A 19,466-nucleotide genomic window follows, 5' to 3' on the forward strand; every position below is an offset into this window, starting at 1 on the left:
ATGAGCCAAGGAGTGTTATTCTCTACTGCAAATGGTTAACATCTGTAGTCGCAAAGAGTAGAAAAACTTGTTTCTTAAGATTTTTTACTTCAATACCCAAAATATGTTTAAACACCAATATAAGGAATGAGGCAGATGATATTATTTCATGCTTATTTTGATCTTTGTTTATATCATCCATACCAGTTTTTGAACCTCTTTAGTTACTATCCTGTTTAGTTGGTAAGAAATCTGAGGCACTAACGTAATATTCACATTTAAAATAACTTCATAATTGAATGAACTAAATTATTCATGATTTCCAGTCATATTAGTTCAGATCTGCAGTGATCATATAATAGGAAACATTTGTATAGTACTTTTAAGTGTTAGATACCCGTCTAAATATTTTACCTATATTAACTTATCTTCACAGTAGCAGTGTGAGATGTTTTTAATAGATAAGCAACTGAAGCAGAGGATAAGTTAACATACCCAAGGTCATTCAGCTACTAAGTGATGGAATTGGGTGTCAAACCCAGGCAATCCCAGAATCTGTACTCTAACATTTATTGAGCACCTACTGTGTACCAACCCTACAACTGGATGCTTTTATTATAATTAAGTCATTTATCTTTATAACTACCTTATGTAGAATGGAAGGTCAGCATTTAGTGACTTGTCGAAAGCCACAAGATAAGTAAATGGTATAGCCAGGATTTGAACTCACGCTTGCCTTTCTTCAAAGTCCATGTTCTTCTACTTTCCCTAAATAATCAAATCCTTAGTAAATACCTTCAATGGAACAGACACTGTGCTAAGTGCTAGAGATTTAGTCTCTGCTCTTAAGGAATACAGTCTGAAGAAGGAAAGAGACAACTGGGATAGTGTGTTGATGGGATAGCAGCACACAGAGAGCAGCATGCAGAAGTACTATGGGAACACAGAGACAGGGCAGTGAAATCTGCCTGGATGGGAAGGCTTGGGCCAGTCTTGGAAAAACAAATAGGAATTAGCCTGGCTAAAGAAAAGGAGAAGGGGTTGTTGTGGGCTGAATTGTGTTTCTCCAAAATTTGTAAGTTGAAGTCCTAGCCCCCATAACCTCAGAATGTGACTGTATTTGGAGATGGGGCCCTTAAAGAGGTAATTAAGTTAAAATGAGACCTTTAAGGTGTGTTATAATTCATCCTGACTGGTAACCTTATAAGAAGAGGAACTTTGGACACAAAAAGACACCAGGGACTTGTGCATATAGGGAAAAAAACCCCATGTGAGGACACATTGAGAAGGCAGCCATCTGCAAGCCTCAGGAGAAACCAATGTTGCTGACATGTTGGTCTTGGACTTCTAGCCTCCAGAACTGTGAGAAAATAAACTTCTGTTGTTTAAGCTACCCAGTCTGTGGTATTTTGTTATGGTGGCCCTAGCAAACTAATGGAGAGATGTTTTAGCAAAAGGAATGACATACAAAAAGCTTTTGAGATGTGACCGGGTGATTAGGTTTTATGGTAAAAAGTGTTGAGAGATGAAGCTGGAGACTAGGCAGGGGCCATATTTGGAGGAATTTGTATGAGACTCTAAGGATTTTAAACTTTATCCTAAGGGGGATGGAATGGAGGGGGTTTGTAGCAGTGGGAAAACATTAGGTCTGCATTTTAGAAAGATACTCTTTGAGCCATGGGAGGATGGATTAAAGGGGGTAAGACTGGAGGCAAGAAGATCAATTAGGTGTCTTATTGTCACAGGAAGCTGAACTAAATATTTTCTCAGAAATTGAAATGTCAAACTAAAACAGAACCATTTGTTAACATAGGGAAGATTTTAAAGGACCCAGCTAACCCTTAGGGCATACATAAGAAGATTTAGGAAGAATTTGTATATACCTATTTAGTACCTAGAGACTGGCTTCATTTTGCTTTCCTTAGATAAATAAAGCTTTACTCATGTATCACAGAATATTCAGTATTTTTCCACTGTATTTAATAGATACTTTTATGATGCTTATACTGTTCTGAGCCAAGTCCTCTGACAACTTTATGAAATATCTACTCTTATTATCTCCATTTTATACATAAAGATATTGTAGCATACAGAGATTAAGTAACTTGCTCATGGTCACATAGCTAATAAATGACAGTATTAAGATTCAGATTCAAACAGTCTGTCTTCAGAGTCTGTGCTTTTAGCCATTATACTATGCTGTTGCCATATATTATTTATCAAGATCTTCAAGTACCTATGAAAAGAGAAGGAAGGAATACAGAAAGAAATTGGGTATGTTTACAATGGGGAGTATATAGTTTACCAGAGGAGATAAGGAACAATTGCAAGGTTTTTTGAAAAAAGTGTTTCAGAGAAAAATGGAGAGTATTGGGAGACAACACTTACTTTGAGTTGGGGCCTCTGAGAGAGCTTGGTGGGAAAAGTGGCATTGACCGAGGGTGTGAAGAATGTCTAGACTTTGGGTACGTAGAACAGGGAGAGGACATTAAAGACGACACAGCATCAACAGTCATTGGTTTGGGAATTTCCTGGTTTGTCTAGGGAACTAGGAAATATAGTCCTTTGTTTTGGCTGGAATATATTATGTGGTTGGAGAAGCCAGTTTGGGGGATGGTAGGTGGGGGGCAGCAAATGTCTGAGAAAGAGCACTCTTAGGGGAGTGAGGGGCAAGGAAAATTGTGAGGTTTTTAAGCCAAATGATTGAGGTGTATACTAGAAGTAATTATCTTTTAGGAGAGTATCAATAAAGTTCATCTAGTCCCAACTTAACACGTAAGTCCTATTTTACTGTCTCACAAATCCCACACATCCCTCTTACTGTTTCTATTCACATAGTTTATACCTTTATTAACAATCATTCAGGCATAACTTGATAAAATTTCTTAATTATTTTTCTGTCTCTAATCTCTCCATTCCTGAAATTTGTCCTGTATTCTGACTCCAGATTTATTTTTCAAGAGTCTTGAATGTCTTCCTTGGTGAAATGTCTATTCACATCTTCTGCCCATTTTTTAACTGGATTGTTTGTTTTTTTGATATTGAGCTCCATGAGCTGTTTGTATATTTTGGAGGTTAATCCTTTGTCTGTTGTTTCATTTGCAAATATTTTCTCCCATTCTGAGGGTTGTCTTTTTGTCTTGTTTATGGTTTCCTTTGCTGGGCAAAAGCTTTTAAGTCTCATTAAGTCCCATTTGTTTATTTTTGTTTTTATTTCCATTACTCTAGGAGGTGGGTCAAAAAAGATCTTGCTGTGGTTTATGTCCAAGAGTGTTTTTCCTATGTTTTCCTCTAAGAGTTTTATAGTGTGTGGTCTTACATTTAAGTCTTTAATTCATTTGGAGTTTATTTTTGTGTATGGTGTTAAGTAATGTTCTAATTTCATTCTTCTACCTGTAGCTGTCCAGTTTTCCCAGCATCACTTATTGAAGAGGCTGTCCTTTCTCCATTGTATGTTCTTGCCTCCTTGATTGTAAATTAGGTGCCTATATGTGCGTGTGTTTACCTCTGGGAATTCTATCCTGTACCATTGATCTATATTTCTGTTTTTGTGCCAGTACCATACTGTCTTGATTACGGTAGCTTTGTGGTATAGTTTGAAGTTGGGGCACCTGATTCCTCCAACTCCATTTTTCTTTCTCAGGGTTGCTTTGGCTATTCGGGCAGACTTCCTAATGTTAACTAGCCAAATTTAAAGCTCCAAGTATCTTCCCCATAATCATTCCCACTTAAGTTGGTCTGTACACTGCTGCCAAATTGGCTCTGCCTGCTGTTTGCTTTGGGGCCTCTTTTTCTTTCTATGTCCTTTACCTACTGGATACCCCCATTCTCACTGTTGAAATCTTTCCATCCTTGAGGAGCCCTGTATTAAATCTTACTCCTGTGTGAAGCCAGGCTACTTCAGCTAGAAAAGAACTCTCCCCCCACTGACTATACAACAGTTCTGTTCTAATACTCATTAGTTACTTATTTCTTATCTGGTGGTATTCTCTTATATTCTTACAGTTCTTTGATCATTAGATCTTAGATCTAATCTAGATCATGGAGATCATTGGAACTTTCCCCATCAGATTTTAGATTTCTTAGATCTTCATCTTCCCTTAAGACAGAGACTGTTGTATATTACTTTTTATCTCTTTCCAGTACTTTTAGTTTAATTCAAGAGGCATTTATTGAAAGCTGTCCTGTAAGCAGCTAGTTGACCGGTTGTTAATTGAAATCATTTATTGAAATTTCTTTTGGGGGGTGTGTGGTGGGATGAACTGGGAGATTGGGATTGACATATATACACTAATATGTATAAAATAGGTAACTCATAAGAACCTGCTGTATTAAAAAATTAATTTAATTTAAAAAAAGCAATTTCTTTTATAACTGACTTCTTAATATGTAATGTTCTGACTTTACTGCTAGCTTTACTACTGACTCATATAACCTTGGGGACGTTCTGATTAACTGCACCCTGTATTATGGTTTATTCATGCTAGAAAATGAGCACACAAAGTCTACCTGTGGTATAGAAGTGGAACTAATTCATGTTGTAAAGATCATTGAGATCTTTGAAGTCTATCCATATATCTCTGTCAGTTTGCCAAACTGTGAGTTCTTTCTTTTTAGAAAGGTTTCTGACAAGTCATTAAGAAGGAAGGAATAGTTCAAATAAAATAGGGTCTAATTTAAGAGTGTCACGCTATGTTGTTTAACAATGGAGTTGATAGTTATACATGTTAATGGTGAAAGAATTCACCCACCAGTTCAGTTAATAGTTCATTTCAACAACAAATATTTATTGAGTTGCTTGAGCTCCTGCTGTTGTATTTCCATTCTGATCAGCAAGGAGGAGGAAAGGGAGAAGATAGCACCTTCCCCCTTCCTGTCTGGAAGAGGACTTCCAGGAAGTAAATTGTAATATATGTTGGGAAAGAAACATTAGATGCTGAGTTAGAAAATAAAGGTGGTAGAGGAGGCTACTTCAGATCAGGTAACTGGTCAGGACTGGTAACGTCTCCCAGAGGGTGACTTTTCAGCTGAGACCTGAAGGGTGAGAAGTAGTTACCATATAAAGAACAAGAGGGGAGAGTATTCTGGGTACAGTGAACAGTTGCGAAGGCCCAGGATAGGAGAGAGTGTGATGAGGAAGTAGCAAGAAATGACAGAAGGCCTGTGACCGAGTATGAGCAAAGAGGAGAGTGGTACAAGATGAGGGAGGAGAAGTAGTCAGGGGCCAGACGGGGCTGAACCTTGGAGACTGATTTGAAGTGTGGATTTTATTCTGTATGTTATGAACACCTTGAATTTTTTTTTTTTGCGGTACGCAGGCCTCTTACTGTTGTGGCCTCTCCCGTTGCGGAGCACAGGTTCCGGACGTGCAGGCTCAGCGGCCATGGCTCACGGGCCCAGCCGCTCCACGGCATGTGGGATCTTCCCGGACCGGGGAACAAACCCGTGTCCCCTGCACCGGCAGGCGGACTCTCAACCACTGCGCCACCAGGGAAGCCCAACCTTGAATTTTTTTAAAAGGAGTTTAGTTTTAAAAACTTTATTCTTGTTGCCTTATGGAGAATAGAGAGGAGATTAAGCATGGAGTCTGTTCGGTTTTTCATATTCTAAGAAATGATGATGGCTTGAATTAGGATGGTAGAAGAGGGGATGAAGAGAAGTGGGTGTGTTTGAGATATATTGGTATTAGACTATACAGGATTTGATAATGGATTGAATGTGGCAAGGTGAGAGAAAGGAGGCATCTGCTATTCAGTGGATCCGTTCAGGGGATCATAATCAGCCTGTGAGAGATTTGAGTGGAACTTAGGAAGAAGTCTGGTCTGAAGAGCCTGATTGGGAGTTACTAACATGAAAGAAGTGGTTAATCTGTGGTCGTGAATGGTTTGCACAAAGGTACATGAAAAACAAGTACATGGTCACAACTGGAACTCTGGGATCAACACACTGAAGGATCAAGGGAGCGGGGAGCTGGGTGATCCAAAGGAGGGATTTGAGAAAGAGCATTCATTGTAAGATGTAGGCTCCAGGAGGCCACAGGAGGAAAGTTGAAGTAGGGAATGGTCAGTAATATTAAACCAGAGATGACCTAAGATAACAACAAAGAAGGTACGATTGGATTGGTTAGCAGGGACTGTTGGTCACCGAAGGGAAAGTGGTTTCAGGAAAAATCAGATCACAGTGAGGTTGAAGGATGAATGAGAGATGAGGAGAAGGGCATGAGGGTAATACTCTGTGAAGAAGCTTGGCTGAGGAAAGCAGCTAGAGGGGAACCCAGAGTCTTGGGGAAGGGAGATTTTTAAATTTTTATTTTATCTGTTTTTAATAAAATAGAAGACTTTGGACATGATAATAGGCCAAGGAAGAGTGTGAAGCTAATGGAGTATAAGGATAACCAGTAGAGCAAAGTTTAGAGAAGGCAGGAGTAGAGACTTACAAATAACATACATTTCATTATTTTTTAACTGGATGGACATATACACATGGTAGGAAAATTGGAAGGAAATGATGAAAAATAAGTTTCTTTCCCCCTTCTGTCTTCCAGGCACGCAGTTCTTCTTCTTAGAGGATCGCTAATTTCCACTGCTGTCAATAAGTGTATAAATGTATGACTGAGATTATGTTTGTACTTAATTCTCAGAGTTTGGAGAGAAATCTAGCTATAGATTGTGTGGGTTTATTGGTGGGAGGAATGAGAGAAAGAGAGATGGAGAACAGATAGGGGTTCAGAGAAGAGTGAGAAAGGTGTGGTATGGAATCGTCTCAGAAAAGAAGGGCATTGAAGAGGATAACGGAGGGCATGTCTATGGGGTGACGCCCACGGGTGAAGAATTCAGCAGCCCCTCTCCACATGGTTTTGTGACCTTTTCAGGAGAGCTTAACTACTTTATATTTTAAATCTGTGTCAACTTAGAAAATGGCTTTCTCAGAAATTCATCACTTGGGTAAAGTAAGTACATGTTTGGGGTCCAAGTGCCAGAACTCTGCTTTCAGCTTTTAATTGCTTTCAGTCATGGGCATGTTGCGTGGTGCTTTGGGGTTATTCAGACCAGTGGGTATAAATCAAAACAAAGGGAAGCTTGTTGGTTAAGAGAGAGCACTCTCTGTCTGAAGGCAGAAAGGAAGAGGAGACTGGAAACCAACTACAGCGTCTCTGAGGTGGCACTACTGTTCCTAAAGCCTTTAACAACCTAAAAAGAAATTTTCTTTTCAACCATTCTCTTTTTAGCTAGTACTAGGCTAAACCACTGAGTGTGACTTTGTTTTATGTTTAGTCACAAAATTGAAAGATTACAAATGAGACATATTATTGATTGTGAGTTTCTTAAAGAAGATATTTGGTCATTTCTTATTTGATCCGGGGCTTATTTTAAATGCATTCATAAACAGCTGCAAATGCTGTTTGTGGGAAACATGATAAAACTAAGCAGTGAGCCAAAGGTTCAGGTTTAGCTTTCTGACAAAACTGACAACTCATTCTCTTTAGTTATTACAAGACAAGTGGGTACTGTGTCACAGCTATAACAATGATATATCACCCTTTTATCAACAAACTCTTATACAGAGTTTTTCATAAAGCAAATACAGTGCTTTCTTTCAAATATTCAATCTTAGCTTGATTTTGTTCTTCAAGGCAATTCATTTAGTTGATGCTGGACTGAAGTGTATTAATAATCAATTTTGTTCATTCAGTTACTTCTGTAATTCAGTGTGTTGACATTTTTAATCATTAAGCTTATAGTTGGGCATGTATTGCGAGCCTACTGTATGTCAGTTGCTTTAAGGTTTGGGGCATACAAAAATAAGATACCTTCTTTCAAGGAGCTCGTAGTGTAGTGAGGAAAAAATTGAGCATACAGTCTTCTGGGAGCATCCAAGTAGGGGAGTCAGTAAATACTGATTAAGGAGCAAAATCACAATAAAAAAATTTAAGATTTCCTAAACCATTTTCTCCACATTTCCACTGTATTTCTCTATAGTGATTAACAGTAAAATTCTCACAAAAGAGACGAGGACCTATACTTTTCTTAGGAGACAGTAAAGAAAGGACAGAGCATATTCATAGCCAGCCTAGAGGAAAGAACACCAGATGAGAAAGGCACTTGGTAACAGTGCCAAAGGAAGAGAAACAAGCCAGCTGAATCCCTAGTGCTGGAGGGATGAAAGAAAAGGTACTAGAGGAACTAGCCAAGGGTCAAAAAACAGGTCCAAGGGTTTTGTCTCAAGCAGACAACTTCTGGGTTCTCTGATAATCTGGTTTCTCAGCCAACAGCAGGTTAGAAAAGGGAGAGGCACACTGGCAACAAAGGTTGATAGCCTCACAGTGAGGGAGAAAAGAAAATTAGAAGTGGACCTAAGTCTCCAAAAAATTAGCAATTTGAGATCATTTAGTGTAGGGAGAAAGAAGTCTTTAAAAGCTTATAATCCTGGAGCATATCGCCATAGTCACCATAATACAGTAATTGCTAGTCATAGTTATGCTCCTGAGTCATCAACTTCTTTTTATTCTATTCTATCTAAGGACTTTTTCCCCTTTCCCATTGCAGTCTGTTGGACCTTTCTCATTACCATGTCTTAACTTTAAGGAGAAAACATCTTACTATCAGTGTTTCTAAAATAAAATGGGTATGGGGTGGGAGGATAGGGTACAAGTTTCCCCTGCTATCAGAAAGTAGAGCGTTCCTATGAAACCTTTTGGAAAGCTGGTATAAAGCGAAGTAATTACCTTAGGACACATCTTACTAACAGCTGCACAAAATAAATCAGGATAAAGCGCAGATGGTCACAGACATGGTTCAAGGCTATAGAGGCTTGATGCTGAGATGCTGAGTGTAGTTCCCTGGGAAGGAGCTTGGTGGTGCCCCTCTCACTGCTCAGGGTGCCCACTGCCTCTATAACACTTCTCTGCAAAACAAATGCCTTTTTTTCATTTTTTTAGTTAGAGAAAACGTGTACTAATGTAGGTCTTTCATAAAAGCAAAGTGGCGTAAAGTCAACTTTCAAAAAGCGGGGGATACAGGTATTAAACGTTTTCTGTTTTTTTGCCACACTGTTGTCAAACCCGTTTCTAGGGGATGTTTTCAACTTCAGTGTAACTGATGGGCTTAACTGATAAGCCCTGCTTGTATGCTCACATTTCTTACTGAAACCCATGAGAGGCCTATGCAGATCTCTGTAAATTGGGTTAAGAAAGCCTTCAGTTTTCAGATGCTCTAACCGTCTTCTGTTTCTCATATGGCTCCATTTTCTCCCTACTGCAGATTGCAAGGATGTAACTTGACTACAGATTGATTCATTCATTTAACAGATGTTTATTGAATGCCTGGCATTTGCAAGGTATTGAGATATAGGTGGACTTAATTTTTTGGAATAAGGATTTATTTTGATCTATAGTCCACTTATTATTTTTAGCAGCTCAGAACAAGTAACAGATTGATTGATTCCTGAATTTTATTGGCAAACCAAAATCATCCAGTTCTCCCTCAAAAGATAACCGTATCTTGAAGTCCTGGAGTTGACTGTGACAACTGATTCAGAAAACAGTGAGCCTTATGTCTAAACCATAATATAATTTGAATGTCTCTTGCTAGTAGAATTATATTACTAACATGGTTATATGTCTTAGATATGCAGAATTCTAGAATCATTCTAGAATTATATATGTTTATAAATATGTTTGTAATAAATATTCTATCCTGACCATCACTCATCCCCATTTTAAGTTACACCCTGTTCCTGGTCATATAAGATTGCATATCCTGGTGCCACTGATTACTTCACTGATCTGAAGAGATATGTTGCCTACAGTTTTTCTTTTGGCAGCTTTTGGAAACTTTTACTTCTAAAGGCTTTAAGTATTTTAAGTTTAAAATAACTGAAGGATTTAGGATCACCTTAAGCCACCAAAAGCAAGTTTATGTTTGATTGTTAGAGGAGACAGAAATGAGGACACAAGAGAATCTAAAAAAGAGAGGATATATGTATGTGTATAACAGATTCACTTTGCTGTACACCTGAAACTAACACAACATTGTAAATCAACTATACTCCAATAAAAATTTTTTTTAAAATGAGGACATGGATTTTGAACTTCTTCTTGAATTTCTGTTTTTAAAATTTGAATTTACTTTACTGCTCTGTGAAAGTGCTGTTTCAGGGCATCTTCTAGGCTATTTGATTTGAAGCTAAGTCTGGAAGAGCAGATTATACAGAAGTATTCTTAAGTCTGCCAGCATGATTATATATGTTTGGTTTATTTCTTAACCTTCTGTGAAGTGTTTGTAGGTTTACAGGTGATGGTGTCTTTTGATTTACTCTACTACCTAAATTTTACCAGTCAACATTGAAAAAAAATGCTTTCTGATTTGTTGTGGAAGGATTTATTTGGTTCTAGAAGTATAGTACATATTTTAGTACCCACATAATCTATTATGTAAAATGCCTCTGCTCGAGATGTTTCCCCCCATTTTTGGTTAAGAGAATAGGAAATCCACAAACTTTATAATGCCATTTCCTCTGCATTACCCATTTTTGAAGACCTATAATTGTTTTTTTTTCTTTTTTTAACCATTACTTTAGTCAAAAGGACATAATTTTCTATGTTTAAAAAAGATTTAAAATATAATAACTATGATGACTTTATTAATATCCTGGAATATAAATTCCTGATAGCAACCACTCTTGTGAATATTTTAATATGTCTATACCTAAATGTCATCTGAGTATCCAGACAGACCCTTTAAGAACTAAACAGTTGGCTTGAACCTTCAGTTTCATGTTATAGAGAAGCCACAAACCCTCCCTAAGATTTCTGCAAATTCCTAGTGTTCTGTGGCCTCTGAGTTACTGCCATCTGGATGGGATTTCTTCCCCTTGCCTTCTCTCTCCCTCTCCAGAGGGGAAAAAACAAACAGTTGTTTACCTAGTCTTATGCAGAGCATCTTTGCCTTCCTTTGATGCTGCAAGGCCTTACCTTCCACCATAAGTGCCTTTTCCATGTATTTTCCTGAACAAAAAGCATTTCTTTCCTAAGAGGAGCTCCACTGTTGATGTTAAAATGATGAAATGTGTGCCTTGTTAGGTTTAATTTGATAATAATAACCCTTACAGTAACTTATTTTCTCCATTTACCAAACTTTCAAAAATTTCAGTAATTCACACTAAACTCAGTCTCCATTCTTTAAAGAAGTTATAAGAAAACCCTATGCTGAAAAAGCTTTTGCAGTGTTAGAATTGATTATACTATATAACATTGTGTAGCTCTTTTGCCAGGTGGTTCAGAGAAGATAGTGCTCTCTTAAAAGGATACAGAATTTCAGACAGAGTTCAAGTATGGAGTTGATCCTTCTCTTAGAGAACTAAATCAAGACTATTTTGTGAATGTGTGCAAGAAGTCTACCCTTTTGAGGCTTGCATGTAGTAATTTTGAGCTATTTTCTATCCGATTTTCTTTGACTAAACTACATATGAAGTCACTAAATTATTTTTGACTGCCAAATAATGATTTGCCATGGTTTTCACATTTCTAAGCCAATCATGATCTTTTACAGAAACAAGTTCGAAAAAAATGGGTTATGGGAAAAAGGGATAAAACTAGATGTATAACTAGTAGCCTATGCTGGTTTTAGGATTTTTATATATCTACTATCTTTTTTGATACTCACTGTCACTGGGAAATCATGCAAAAGTTGGAATTCCTGTCTAGAAGTAGAATTTTGAAAATATGATGTTGATACTATTATACTTATTCAGTTACTTGTTGCATTTTCTTTAAGAGTTTTGTGTCATTGTTTTCTTCTGTGGTGCAAAAATACTGTGATTTAGGGTATAGACCAGAGGTCAGCAAACTATAGCCAGTGGGCCAAATCCAGCCAGTTCTATAAGCTAAGAATGGTTTTTCCATTTTTAAAGGGTTAAAAACAATAACAACAACAAAGATAATAGATGACCAGAGGCTTACATACTACCCAGCTTTTTACAAAAAAGTTTAGATTCTTGAGTTTTAAAGTGGATGAGCAATTGTTAGAAAGTCACTGATGGAAAAAATTGGTAGTTATAAATTGTATATTCTGAATACTGTGTAATTCATTACAAAGTGAGTTACATTAAAAAGATGGCATAGATTGACAATATGTTGGCATGGAAAGATAAATGAGTAGGCTACTGAACGTATACCAACAGTCTATCTCCCAGTGAAGGATGGTAAAAGATTACAAGGAGCTTTTATTTGATTGCCCATATTTATCTACTGCCTGAATTTTTTTTGAATGAACATATGACTTTATTTATAATGAAAAACAAAGGTGCACACATGCATATGTGTGTGTTGTGTTTGTGTGTTTTAAAGAAAAAGAGAGAAACCGAATGGAAATTTCAGTGTCACTTCTGGCTGATTTTCATCAGATGATAAATAGATTTGTTTAAGGAATGTAACTTATTATGTACCACTTTTAAACTCTTGTCACCTTTGAACTTTAAACATTTTTCCCTTCAAAACTTTTACCAGATAACCAAACACCTGAAGATGTCAACACTGAGACTTAATCTCGCTTGTATTTTTTTTTTTTTTTACCATTTCTTTAGTTGAAATCTAATTACACTGCTTTAGAGCAGCTAGGTAGTAATATAAAAGCAACATGGCCTTTTAAGAAATTGTCAGGAACTGTGCCCCACATAGGTTACATTGCAGAGATTGCTAGTTCTGCATACATTGTCTCCAGAAAATGTTTTCACCTCCAGGCACATGTTCAGACATGAGAATTTCTTTGAGATAGATATACCTGGGAGCAGAATTGCTGGATCACAGGGTACGTGTGTACTTAATTTGACAACATAGTTTCCATGGTTCTTTTGAACGGCTGCACTAGTCTGCATTCCCATCATGGACTTTTTATTTGGGTAAATTTTTGTAAGAGTTTCTCTATGGCCAGTAGTTAGTGACAAGAAAGGATTACCTTAGGTAAGAATAATTGTTAGAACTCCTGAATTATTGTTAGGTGGCAATCCCAGATGAGACATAGAGCCATGCTTTTTATAAAAGCTTGTTCTTTTTGAGAGCTAGAGCTGTTGACAATGTGGAAGCGTAGGAACTGATCTGAATCCTGTATCTTCTAAGTCTGCGTCCCATGACCAGGTACCATGAAATGGTGTTGTTTGTATTTTATAATGCTACATCCTTATCTATTTAACTTTTAAATTATATTAAGCACATAAGTAATGCTCACTGTTTACAAAATACTATTATATATGCTTTATAAGTATTAACTCATTTAAGCCACATAAAATAGGTGCTATTATTGTTCCCATTTTATAAATGAGGAAACTGAGGCACAGAGAGATTGTTTTAATATTACCAATTGGTGACTGTGGATAACTAATGAAAAGTCTGTGAAAATAAATGGGTTATGTAGTATATGTTATTTCATAGTCCATTACAAATACAAAGGTGCTATTTAACTTTTCTGACTTTAAATTTTGAATACCAATCTGTGTAACTCATTGAAATGCCAAATGGGAAAAGGAAGCATATTTATTAACATGTTTAATATTATACTTCCAAGAATTTGAAAATAAAATCCACAGATAGTGATAACCTTTATTAGATGCCATAGTTGTTATTCTAGCACACTGGGTGTGTAAATTTTCCAGATAGGTAAAACTTAATTATTTAAACACCATAAAATACTATCTTTTAACATTTTCTGTTAAATCCTGCTTTCCTAACTTCTTAAAGCATAGGTATGAAAGCATGATTTAATGTTTTCCTCGTGATTGGGGTCATATTTTAATAATTGTCATTGTACTTTGTTGAGGATGTAAATGTAAAATATGAAACAGAAGGCTTCTAGTAATGACTAGACCTGGCTTTCGTGAAAAAGTGCCTAATATTCTTTTTCTTTAGGATTATTTACCTAATTTTAGAACATGTAAAGTACAGAATATACAATCACAGTTGTATAATGTGGCTGCTGTAAAATTAATCATCGACTCACAGATGGTTCCTTGCCTAGAAAACCTTCTTCAGTGTTGCGGTGGTAGTTTTAGCTCCTAGTGATTTGAAGACCCTGATGAATCAGTTACTTATTAGCAGTCACCCATTCTCTTCCTATTTACTGTTTGTTGAGGAAATATAGAGAAACAGTATCCCTTTCCACTGCAATAGTTCAGACTGGATTACTGGAATATAAATTCATTATGTTTGCAAACAAGACAGCAGACTAATTTTTTCTTCAAACCTTCTTTAATATTTGGCTTGAAACCAAATGCCAAGCACAAGCAACATCTAAAATTATGTCTCCAGGGCTTCCCTGGTGGAGCAGTGGTTAAGAATCCACATACCAATGCAGGGGACATGGGTTCGAGCCCTGGTCCAGGAAGATCCCACATGCCACGGAGCAACTAAGTCTGTGCGCCACAACTACTGAGCCTGCAATCTAGAGCCCGACTGCCACAACTACTGAGCCCATGTGCTGCAACTACTGAAGCCCGTGAACCTAGAGCCCGTCCTCCGCAACATGAGAAGCCACCATGATGAGAAGTCCGCGCACCGCAACGAAGAGTAGCCCCTGCTCGCCGCAACTAGAGAAAGCCCAAGCGCAGCAACAAAGACCCAATGCAGCCAAAAATAAATAAATATATATATTTTTTTAAAAAAATAAAATAAAATTACGTCTTGGGACTTCCCTAGTGGTTCAGTGGCTAAGACTCTGTACTCCCAATGCAGGGGGCCCGGTTTCAATCCTTGGTCAGGAAGTTAGATCCCACATGCCGCAACTAAGAGTTCACATGCCACAAGCTCCCAAGTGCCTCAACTAAGAGACCCGGTGTAGCCAAATAAATAAATAAATAAATAAACAAATAATTATTGAAAAATAAATAAATAAAATTATGTCTCTAAATGTATAGGATAGAAATCCCTGTCCTTGCATGGTAGATTTACTTTCTTATAAATCGTTTGCAACACAAAATTATCTGCTTAAAACTTGTAACTTATGAACGCTTCTGGATAGGGACAAAGTATGCTACAGAGTAAGGGGTTCAGCTCTGCTGATCACCAATAGATGGTCATTTTCAATTCAGACATTATTGTTATTTATAGCATGTTTGTTTATACATGTGTAGTTTTGAGGTATCTTATAAATATTAATATAAATATTACAAATATTACAAACCCCATTTTGTCTCTTTTTTTTTAAATTAAATTATTTATTTTTGATTTTTTTGGCTGTGTTGGGTCTTCATTGCTGTGCCCGGGCTTCCTCTAGTTGCAGCGAGTGGGGGCTACTCTGTTGCAGTGCATGGCCTTCTCATTGCGGTGGCTTCTCTTGTTGCGGAGCACAGGCTCTAGGCGCGTGGGCTTCAGTAGTTGTGGCTTGCAGGCTCTAGAGCGCTAGTTGTGGCTCGCAGGCTCTAGAGCACAGGCTCAGTAGTTGTGGCTCACAGGCTCAGTTGCTCTGCAACATGTGGGATCTTCCTGGAGCAGGGCTCGAACCCGTGACCCCTGCATTGGCAGGAGGATTCTCAACCACTGTGCCACCAGGGAAGCCCCCCATTTTATCTCTGAAAGCAGTACTAGTGATAGATGGATGAACACTAAAATAGAAATAGTGTAAAAAATTGAAAGTGAGGAAATTATACATATTAAATATATGACTGGACAATAAGAATGATTACGAAGGACAGTCCCAGGATGTGTGAAAAAAGATGTGCCTGTGCAGTTGAGAGTCAGCCAAAGGTGAAGAAATATGCATGTCTGAAATGGTTTCAGCAGAGGATCATCGCTAAAATGGGATGCCTATTTAGTCAAAGGTTTGAAATTCAGGTTAAAGTTGTAGTTCAAGAACTTAAAGGCTGAGCATGGTGAGTGAAAGTGGTGCTGTGGAAACTTATCAAAAGCCACAGACGCACCATGGGTTCAAGGCCTTTTCTAATCTGCAGGTGAAACTCTGGTGTGGATTCCTTAGCTGCCAGAGGTTGCCTCCCTTCTGTTGGTGGAGATTGTGGCAGGGAGGGGTTGCCTGCCTCAGTAAATGTTCATTGTAAACAAAACAGGACACTTATTTTTTTTAATGCCAAAAATATACCAGCTCGGAGGAAATGCAGACCCCATAAACCTAAATTTCTTTTTTTTTTTCTTTTTTTTTTTTTTTTTTTTTGTGGTACGCGGGCCTCTCACTGTTGTGGCCTCTCCCGTTGCGGAGCACAGGCTCCGGATGCGCAGGCTCAGCAGCCATGGCTCACGGGCCCAGCCGCTCCGCGGCATATGGGATCCTCCCAGACCGGGGCACGAACCCGTATCCCCTGCATCGGCAGGCGGACTCTCAACCACTGCGCCACCAGGGAGGCCCCATAAACCTAAATTTCACTCATGGTTTTGGACTTTTAGACTAACAGATTTCTTTTAGACTAACAGCTTTAACAGACTTTTGGAATTTGTCCTGCTTGTAAGTAGAGCTGCCTCCATGTATTTTATATTCTGAAAAATCTACTTGTCATTAAATTGAATGATACAAAAAAAGAGGGATCAAATATTTGCTAGGACCAAATAGCCCCTCAGGGTGAACTTTACAGTTGCTGGTAGAGTAGCTGTGCTGGAATGTAGTGTACTGTGGCTCACCCACGAAGCTGGCCTTGGTGTTGGTGTGTGGGCTCTGCCTTTGTAAGATCTGCTGCTCACTATCCAGGTTGGATTTCGGGGGTGACACCCCCTGCCACCCTTTTTTTCAGCTTTTAGCACTGAAGCCATTGTATAGTCTTTTTTTTTTTTTTTTTGGTGGTCCAATATCTGATTTTAAAATTATTGTGTATTTTTTGTAAATTTTATCTTTGATGTAGCCAGATACATTAAAAATTAGTGAGTCTCTGTCTTTGGTGAAAATCCATTATTTAATATAGGAAACATGGTCCATTTATTTTATGTTTTAAATTATACAGTTTATCTTTTGTCTGGGTGAAGGTTGACAGTGTCTACAAGAGCTGCTGCTGGAGTTGGTGATTGGCACTGTTCCCATTTCTGCATTCAGATCAGCAGCCAACATGTATTTTAAATTAATCCCCAAAGTATTATTTGTACAATAAAAATTTTAAATATATTTTTCCAATTTAAATGTTTGTCACATCATTATATTTACTGTATTTCTAGGCTCTGCACTCTCGTCAAAGTGAAGTGTCCTGAACTGTTTTAGCCTTTTCTATAAGTCTGTTTTGGCCAGAGTATCCCGTTTTAAGGAAGTAGCAAGATTTTTTTAAGGCACAGGGCCTATATTTAGGCCCTCACTGTTGACCATTTTAGTTTCCATGGCTAGGCTAAACTAAGTCATCAGCATGTTGTATTCTGCCAGCAATGTTTATATCAATGACATGTTTTGTTTGTTCTTTTTAAGTCTCATTCTCATTAAAATAAGTCACTTAGCTGGTTTACTTTATTTTTTCCTAAATGTGCAAGAATTACAAAGGCTGGCTTCTTGTTAAATAACGCATGCTTGGTTGACTGTTTTATTAAAAAAAAGCCGTGAAGTTGTTCCTAAAAAGAGTGAATAAAGATCCAGCATAGCAAGTAGATGATACTCAAGGAGTTACTAAGAATAAGTGTGTACAAACTAGGAAACGCACTGAATATGTGTTGCTTGTGCTTGCCAAAGTTTAGTTTCTACTACATTTAGAACTCTGACTCTGCAAGCTTTCAGTTTGTTCATGAATCACAGAGGTAGAAAGAAAATGATTAAGGGCACAAACCAACATCACTCATCAGAGGGCAGGAAGTAAATGTGACTTCTTAGGTTGCAAGCAGATTGTATTAGCAGTCAACAGTAGGGTTTACAGTGTGCCCAAGTTTGTGTAAGGTACAATAATAATAATGATAATGATAAAATTGTACTATTTGGTGGTGGTAGAAATAATAATAACTAATATTTACATAGTATTTACTGTATTCTAAGGTATTGTTCTGAGAGCTTTACATGTATTAACTCATGTAATTTCCCCAGTGACGATCTGAGGTAGGTGCTACTGTTATCCTCTCATAACTCAGTTAATCCCCATAGTAACCCCATAAAGTAGACCATGTTATTAAGCCCATTTTACAAATGAAGAAACAAGGTTAAGTAACTTATTCAAGGTCATGCAACTAGTAGTAGAGCTGGAGTTCAGACTCCATGTTCTTAACCACTCTGGTAGGCTCAATAATGGCCTCCTCCCAACCTCACTGGGTGGGGGTGGGCAAATCTTTACTGGTTTGATGCATTTTCGTTCCATTGCCCTTTCAGTGGTTAATTTGGGAGTGGCAGTTTGGACAATAAGATTGCACATGGGGAAGAATTTAATTGCACACAGTAGACTGATCTTGGATGTGAAAATGAATTTTTGACAACTGGAATTAAAATCAAAGTACCTAAACAAATACTTTTGAGCTTTACTTCATGTTGCACTGGCTAGTACAGATTGCTATATTGACAAACATGTTTCAAGAAAATAACTGTTTATATAAAATAGAATTTTAAAAATTTATAAAATTTTTCTGAATTCAAATATAGGAAAATTTTTATGTCAACATAAAATTATAAACTTTTCTGGGAAGGAATGTTGTTTATTATGTGTTTTTCCTTATACATTTTTTTTTCATTTATGAAGTATAAAAACAGCAACCCTATGCCAATAACCACAGAAGTTTTTGAAATTTTACTTGTCCACGGAAATTCATGAAAGCCTGGATGTTGCAAATCTTGGTGTATACTCACTAAACTCCATTCTTACCATCTTGCTTCCTGATCACTTACAGCCTGGCTTTGGGCCTCATCTCTTGATTGAACTGGTTTCTAGAGGGTTACTGTTGATTTTATGGTCTCTGTATACCACCTTTTTTAAACCAAAGATCTTTTTTGACTTTTCTGTAATGTTTAATTCTGTTACCCATTCTGTCTCTGAAATTCTCTTCCCTAGTAGTTGCTGACAGTGTGTCTCTGTGCTACCTCAGTGACCATTTTCAGTCTCCTTTAGTGCTTTTATTTTGGTCTTTTCTATTTCTTGGTGGTGACTCTTGTAAAAAAAAAACACATCATGTTTATAATGCCTGTAAATAGTAGGCATGAGAATGAATTAGCCATAAATAGAAGCTGCATGTTGCTAAGTAGACACTATTTAGTAGAGACTGTCTTTTGATATAAAGCTAGGTTTATAATTAATATTGAACAGTTTTTTTGATTGCAACAGTTGGGTTTTTTAAAGTACACACATATATTTAATGCATTATATTCCTTTGTATATACCATTATTAAACTATTTCTTTATGGATATCTTGATTCCAGTTGTGTACGTATGCTTTAAAAAAAGAAAATACTGTATGGGCATCCTTATGCCTACATCTTGGCATACTCTGTATCTCCATCATATAAATTCCTAATGGTAGAATTGTTAAATTATGGTGTATATGCATTGAAAACTTTGGTAGGCATTGCCAAATAGCCTTCCTAAAAGCTTGTATCAATTTGCAC

This window comes from Hyperoodon ampullatus (genome assembly GCF_949752795.1).
Source record: "Hyperoodon ampullatus genome assembly, chromosome: 8".
Classification (NCBI taxonomy): domain Eukaryota; kingdom Metazoa; phylum Chordata; class Mammalia; order Artiodactyla; family Ziphiidae; genus Hyperoodon; species Hyperoodon ampullatus.